At 41.6% G+C, this 7,901-nt stretch overlaps 2 pseudogenes; one reads left to right on the top strand and one right to left on the bottom strand.

Annotated features, from left to right (window-relative positions):
* Positions 1–1,500: 1,500 nt before the first annotated feature.
* Positions 1,501–3,547, top strand: LOC102490793 (protein tyrosine phosphatase type IVA 1-like; annotated as a pseudogene).
* Positions 3,548–6,009: 2,462 nt separating this feature from the next.
* Positions 6,010–6,738, bottom strand: LOC102490368 (protein mago nashi homolog 2-like; annotated as a pseudogene).
* Between the last annotated feature and the right edge of the window lie 1,163 nt (positions 6,739–7,901).

Genomic DNA, 7,901 nt, shown 5'->3' with positions numbered 1-7,901 from the left:
ATTGTATTTTAAAATACCATTACAACTGTATCCAGCAGGTGGTGTGGTGGTTAAGGTGCTGGATTCCCACATGGCTAACCGTGTTTCGAGTCCCAGATCTGGCAGCTTGCTTTCTCACCTTCTCTCTGTTCCCTGTGGTCAAATTACAAATAAAAAAGTTACATATTAAAAAAAAATACCATTACAACCAAATTTCAACATGAATTTTTTGGGGATACATTCAAACCATAGAAGTCATAAAATTTTTAGTACAATTGAAAAGGATTATTATTAATTTTTTTGGACAGATTTTTGCCTTAGGGTGTATGTGCTCACTGGAGAGAGTGCAAGAGAGACACAGAGACAATGAGAGGGAAAGTGGGAAATCACCCCCTAGGGGGATGGCCATACCACAATCCCTTCTTCTCCATTACTTCCCTGGGATCTTAAATATACATGCACATGCACCCTGCATGCGTTTCAAGCCACCCAGTACCAGACTCAAACCCCGGTTGGCCATCTGGGAGTCCAGCAACATAACTGTATGCCCTCTTGGTCCTGAAAAGGATTTGTGGGTTAGAATTTCTCAAGACCATCTAGAGGAGCCCTGGGCTCACGTATTCGCTCCTTCGGCTGTGGGCCAGCGACCTGCTCTGCTCTGAGCCGTTTACTGCATGGTAGAGCCTGGTGCTCCTGCCATCCCCCTGCCCTGCGGCCACCGCCACCGCCACTGCCGCCGTCTATGTCGCCGCCAGCTGTATGATTAGGCCACAATCTTCAGTGAGTAAACATATTCCTTTTGGTGGTGTTCCTGGTCACACATTTATGGAGTTTCTGAAGGGCAGTGGAGATTACTGCCAGGCATAGTACAATCTATATACAGACAAGTGAACTGTAGAAATTGATTACTACTCCCCCAAGAAGCCCCCCTAAGTGTGCTTAACCTGGACACAGAAGTTGAATTGAGATCTGCAGAGCATTTTACAAGAGTTCTGACCTGGATGGGGTAAACCTCAGTGCACTTCCTTTCCATTGCCTCAGTATTACTGGATTGAAGAATCGCTGCTTCTTGTTAGGAGGTTCATTTCATTTCTCATTACAGTCAACTTCATACTCAAAGCACTGAGGATTTCAAGTAGAGTATATAGAAGTAAACTTCAGTTTCTTTGCATTATTTCTGTATTCAGTTTTTTTTTTTTTGGAGAGATTTTCATTGTAGGGCGCGTGCGCTCGCCAGACAGACAGAGAGAGACATAGAGACAGAAAGCGAGAAATCTCCCCCCAGGGGGGATGGTCACGCCGCAATCCCTTCTCCTCCATTCTCCTCTCGGGCTCTTGGGCACGCACGCACACGCGCCCGGCGTGAGTTTTAAGCGACCGGGTCCGGGACACGAACCGCGGTCAACCACGTGGGAGTCCAGCGACATAGCCATTACGCTAACTGCTGGTTCCCTGTATTCAGTTTTTAAAATTCTCTCATAACGCTGTTGAGTGTTTTTAAACTAAATTAACATGGCTCGAATGAACCGCCCAGCTCCAGTAGAAGTCACATACAAGAACATGAGATGTCTTACTACACGCCACCCAACCAATGCGACCTTAAAAAATTTATAGAGGATCTTAAGAAGCATGGAGTTACCACAATAGTAGGAGTGTGTGAAGCAACTTATGATACTATACTTGTGGAGAAAGAAAGCATCCATGTTCTTGATTGGCCTTTTGATGATGGTGCACCACCATCCAAGGAGATTGTTGCTGGCTTTTTTAGTCTTGTAAAATTAAGCTTTGTGAAGAACCTGGTTGTTGTATTGCTATTCATTGTGTTGCAGGCCTTGGGAGAGCTCCAGTGCTAGTCGCCCTAGCATTAATTGAAGGTGAAATGAAATATGAAGACGCAGTACAATTCATAAGACAAAAGTGGCGTGGAGTTTTTAACAGCAAGCAACTTTTATATTTGGAGAAATATCGTCCTAAAATGCAGCTGCGCTTCAAAGACTCCGATGGTCATAGAAACAACTGTTACAGTCAATAAAACTGGGGGGCCTGATGCTATTCCCTTGGAAGTGGAACTTGAGACAGGACCTGATTTGTCATACATAATAGCCAATGTATTGGCTTGGTGAAAAAGTCTAATGAAGCTTCCATGGGAGTATTGAAAAGCAGTTTTACCAGGCTGCAAAGCTTGACAGAATGACAGAATTACACCCTCTGTCTTTTTTTTTTTTTTTTTTTTGAGAGGTTTTTGCTATAGGGTGCGTGCGTTAGCCATAAAGAGAGAGACAGAGAGATAGAAAGCGAGAAATCACCTCCCAGGGGGGATTGGCCACGCCACAATCCCTTCTCCTCCACTCTCTTCTCAGGATCTTGAGCACGCACGCACACGTGCCCGGCGTGAGTTCAAGCCTCTGGGTCCCGGACTCGAACCACGGTCGGCTACCTGGGAGTTCGGCAACATAGCCATTAAGCTAACTGCTGGTCCTACAACCTCTGTCGTAAGGTTATAACCAACCTATTTGGACACTTAACAAAAGATTCTTGCTGTTCAGCATTTAAAATGTGCTTATTATTTGTACCAATTGACCTTTCCTGAAATCATGTGGTATTGAGTTATGTCTTTAAATCTATTCCTGAAACGAAGCAAGAATATTATGGTCATTTCTTAAGATAGTATTGAAACTGGAAAATAAAGATCTAAACATCTTTTTTGCTTTCCATGTTGATACTTATCTTACTAACATTCTAATCCATGTACTTGCCAAAAAGAGACAGAAACAGGGGGAGAAAGCATCTTTCAGTGGGGCTTTTGTATAAGTGGATTAATGAAGTTTGACTATTATAATCACCATTCAGAAGATTTAGAAAATCAGCTTTTACTGTCCTTTCTTCATTCGTACATGTATTGTTATCTATATTCCTTCTGATTAAGTCACAGTCTAATAATCAGAAGTTAAATCACCATAAGAGAGTTAATAGTAGTTCATAGCACACTGAACATTACTCTAGAGGGTTTTTTGCTTTAATTGCTTCATTTTTTTTTTTTTTTTCTTTCAGAAAGCGGCGTGGAGCTTTTAACAGCAAGCAACTTTTATATTTGGAGAAGTATCGTCCTAAAATGCGGCTGCGCTTCAAAGACTCCAATGGTCATAGAAACAACTGTTGCGTTCAATAAAACTGCAGGGCTTGATGCTATTCCCTTGGAAGTGGAACTTGAGACAGGACCGGATTTGTCATACGTATTAGCCAACGTGTTGGCTTGGTGAAAAAGTCTAATGAAGCTTCCATGGGAGTATTGAAAAAGCAGTTTTACCAGGCTGCAAAGCTTGACAGAATTACAACCTCTATTTTAAGGTTATAATCAACCTATTTGGACACTTAACAAAAGATTCTTGCTGTTGAGCATTTAAAATGTGCTTATTATTTGTACCAATTGACCCTTCCTGAAATCATGCGGTATTGAGTTATGTCTTTAAGTCTATTCCCATGCCAGAATCTTATCAATATGTAAGAAATTTAGAAAGATTAGGTGCCAAAATACCCAGCACAATACTTGTATATTTTTAGTATCATACAGAACTGAAGTCCCAGGAACTACAAACACTTTAGACCTCGTATTATTCCTTCAGTCATTTCAAACATTTCAAGTAGGGCCTGTGTGGTAATTTGCCTGCTCTCTTTATGTTTACCTCTTCCACATTCATACCAGTATACATCAGGTTTGCTTTAACCATTTTTTTTTCTTTCATTTTTACCAAGTGTTATGGTGATAATTTTATGTCATTTTAAATCTCATTTTGTGCTGTTATGAAAAACCTCCATTTTGAAAATCTACATTGTACAGAAGCACATGTCTTTAATGTCCAGACAGGAAAGAAAAAAAAGCCTTACAATTAATTTTTTTTTCAAATAACATTTTCTTTTATGCTCAAAACCAATAATTTCTTTATTTTATTTTTTGAAGTTGACCAGAGAAAGACAATGAGAGAGAAGGAAAGTGAGAAAGCAAGCTGCCATGTCCAGGATTCAAACTGTGGTCAGCCATGTGGGCGTCCAGCTGCTTTGACCACCATGCCACCTGCCAGCCCCAAGCCTTACAATTAATTTAATGTTTGCATTCTGATGTGCAGCTTAACAGGGAAGGCCTGAAAAAAGAACGGGAGGGGGCTATTAAATATTTTTAGTAAAATGTTGCCTTTGTCTTGTGCAGAACATATAGAATATGCTCTTTAATTTAGTAAATATTTTTTAAAGGTAGAAATACTTTGTTGTAGGGACCAGCAGGTGGCGTGGTGGTTAAGGTGCTGGACACTCCCACATGGCCGATGATGGTTCAAGTCCTAGACCTGGTGGCTTGCTTTCTCACTTTCCCTCTTTTTCACTCTCTTTCTCTGGTCCAACTAAAAATAAACGAATGAAAAAAAAAAAAAAGAAACACAACTTTGTTGTAGCTAAAACAATTCTTAATCATAAAATTTCTGAAATTATTTTGTTCTATACTTAATGGAAGTTTACCAATACATTTTGTTTGAAGTGATTTTTTTCTTTCCAATCTCTTTCAAAAAAAAAAAACAAAAAAGGAGGTTCCTGCTAATGAATCAAGCAGATATCTAATATTTTATATGCCTTTTGAGCTGTGTAACTTAATATTTGGATACTTGATAATTTGTTTTATTATGTAATTGATAAAATGGTGATGTGTCTTAATGTTAGTTCAACCATGTATTTATACTGTCTGGGAATGCGTGGTTATAGTTCTGTGGGAGAAGTTATATGTCAGTATTCACCAGCTTGTAAAAACTTAGTGCGAGAGCTTGAGCATCTAAATAAATAATGAAATTTAAAAAAAGCAAATTACAACTTAAATGAATTAATGTGAAGTCAGATAATTTCAAAAGTAAAACTATAAATTTCCTTGCAAAAACTTAAATAGCCTATTACTTAATGGGGGATGTGGGTGCATTTGATCAGATGTGATAAACTAGAGATACCTGAAAGCCTGAGAGACTAAGGCCAACAAAGGTTAAAAAAAAATGCCTGACTTTTCATGGACTTGACCTACTAATTGTTGAACAGATGGATGAATGAGTGGAGGTTCTGGGTCCCAGGTCTTGAGCTCATATTTCTTTCCTGAAGTGAATTTATCTCAGGGGCTGGCCTTCAACCTTGGGTAGGCTGTTCTGATCCACTGCCAAGTTTTTCTGCTGAGTCATTTGGCCAAGGATTAGGGTAATGACCTTCCCTTCCCCCACCTCCAAGGGCTCCAGGGCCTTACACAAAATGATCCACATCCTCACTACTTCCAGTGCCAAAATCTCAAGCCATAGCAGTTTAGGAGAGTTCTCAAAGGTTCCTGTTACACCCTAATCCCAGAATGACTTCCAGCTCACCTCACCTTTGCATAACTCAAAGGAGTCATTTGACAATAACAGCAATAATAGAAGTCCGCAGACAGTGCTAGTGCCACTCTGTGGCACTCTCCACAGGAACATTCATTTGATTTAAAACAATCATCTCTGGGGACCGACAGGTGGCATGGTGGCTAATGCCTTTGGATACTCCCACATGGCCAACCATGGTTCAAGTCCCGGACCTGGTGGCTTACTTTCTCACTTTCTCTCTCTCTCTCTGGTCAAATTAAAATAAATGAATGAATAAATAAAATAAATTAAAGAAAGAAAGAAATCATCATCTCAGGTGGTCTGAAGCTTTCAAGCCCAGAAGTAGAAGAGGCTGACATCTTAACAACTCCTCCTTTTTTTTTTCCAGGCTTTGATGTAATTTATTGAGGCAAAATTCCAACAAAAGGGGATTTTATTTACAAAATTTCATGTTTCTGGGGACTTCCCAGCCCACTTGGATCCAAGTGAGAATAACTAGTAAGCCTGTTTATATATTTTCTTTATTTCAGTTTACATACAAAAATGATTTTTGTTTGCTTCACATTCATACAAATTCCAATACTGTAAATGACAAATAAACCCTCCCTTATTCAATCCTTAATTAAATATACAAACAATTTCAAAAACATACACTTTAAATTGGTTTAATCTTGAAGTGTAAGCCAATGAGACTGAAAACTAGACACTTCAGGTCTTGTACCAAATAGTAAAATACTCGGAGGCCTTCAGGATCCTATGATTGATTTACATCAATAAGAGAACCAATTCTTTTTTTTGGGGGGGGAGAGGTTTTTGCTATAGGGTGCGTGCGCTCACCAGACAGACAGAGAGAGAGAGACAGAGAGACAGAGAGTGAGAAATCACCCCCCCGGGGGGATGGCCACGCCGCAATCCCTTCACCTCTGTTCTCCTCTCGGGATCTTGGGCACGCATGCACGCACACATGCCCTGTGTGAGTTTTAAGCCACCAGGTTCAGGACGCGAACCGCGGTCGACTACATGGGAGTCCAGCGACATAGCCATTACGCTAACTGCTGGTCCCAACCAATTTTTGATGTGGTAAAAGAAATGTGTTCATCATCTCCAATTACAATTTCTCCTGTCAGCCAACCCTTTCAGGGGGAGGCCACAAAGCTTCATCTTCTTTTGTAATTTCAGTGTCATCAATAATTCTGTTCAGTTCTTCCATTACACTCTTGTGTACATAAGCCTCTTTTCTGATCATGACGTCACGTTTGTAATTGCTGTTGTTGGCATATCTAAGCTTTCCATCAGGTGGAAACTCGAACTCCAGAAACTTGTGTCCAAACTTGCTCTTGTGCCCTGAGTAGTAGCGCAGGTAGAAATCGCTAGCCATAGCCATGATTGCCCCTGGGAAGCCCACCAAAAGCCTAGCAGACGTGCCGCCTGCCCAACAACTCCCTTAATGGAACTTCTTGAAATCTCTGCCTTAACCAGTTGGCAAGTTGTTATTTGGGAGATTGGTCAAATGAGCTGTAGCAATTTCAAACCATAAAACTGGTCTCAAGCCTGAGCTGATAACACTGTGCCATAGGAAAGGGGAGCAAATATGGGAGCCTGTGATCCAAGAGCAACACAGATCTACTGAAGGAAACCCAGCATTCTGTGCTGGCAACAGGACACAGGTTACAGGTCCGGTCACAGACATACAAACTAGAAGAGAGGGAACACGGAGTTACTCCAAAGGCAGGGGTACAGACTGATGGGAAATGTTCATCAGAGTTGGCAACTGACCAGGCCCCTTTACCTGGCCCCCATCTGCTGGAAATTAGCACAGAGCAGGTGTCTTCCCCAACAAGTTCTGGTCCAGAGCCTTGGGGACTGGGTTCCTCTGCACACCAAAGAATGTCTGAGTGCAAACCTCCTCAACCCTTCTTGGTATGCCCTCCTGTAAAGCTCTTCTCTGTCCCATTCCCCAGGCTGTTTCTAAACTTCAGGAAGTAACCTCTTTTTCCAGGAGCCTAATCTTGGTCCCCAGCAGATGTCTCATTATAAACAGACAGATCACCAAATAACACCTGAGCTGATTCCATCCTTTGGCTTGAATTCCTTACACACCAGAGCCTAAGTACTGATGGCCTCCATAACTCAAAGGTTAAATAAATTGTCTAAAGTCTACAGTGAGCAGTGACGGGTTTCTTTCTTTTTTTCTTTGGAGAGGTTTTTGCTATAGGGTGCATGCGCTCGCCAGAAAGACAGAGAGAGAGAAAGAGACAGAAAGTGAGAAGTCACACACACCCCCTGGGGGGGATGGCTACGCTGAAATCCCTTCTCAGCCATGTGGGAGTCCTATGCCTTAACCACCACGCCCCCTACTGGCCCCAGAAAGGTCTGAATTTTTAAAATGTTTTTTGTTCAAGTTTGCCCTAAAATCACAGCAATAAAACCCTCTGACTTGGGGCTGGCAGGTGGCATAGTGGTTAAGGTTGCTGGACTCCCACAGGCAGACTGTGGTTCACGTCCCAGACCTGGTGGCTTGCTTTCCCCCCCCCCCCTCTTCTTTCT

Source organism: Tupaia chinensis, unplaced genomic scaffold, assembly GCF_000334495.1.
Source record: "Tupaia chinensis unplaced genomic scaffold, TupChi_1.0 Scaffold149501_1, whole genome shotgun sequence".
Taxonomy (NCBI): domain Eukaryota; kingdom Metazoa; phylum Chordata; class Mammalia; order Scandentia; family Tupaiidae; genus Tupaia; species Tupaia belangeri.
The sequence above is the reverse complement of the archived record's forward strand: the minus strand, read 5'-3'. Positions and strand labels throughout refer to the sequence as shown.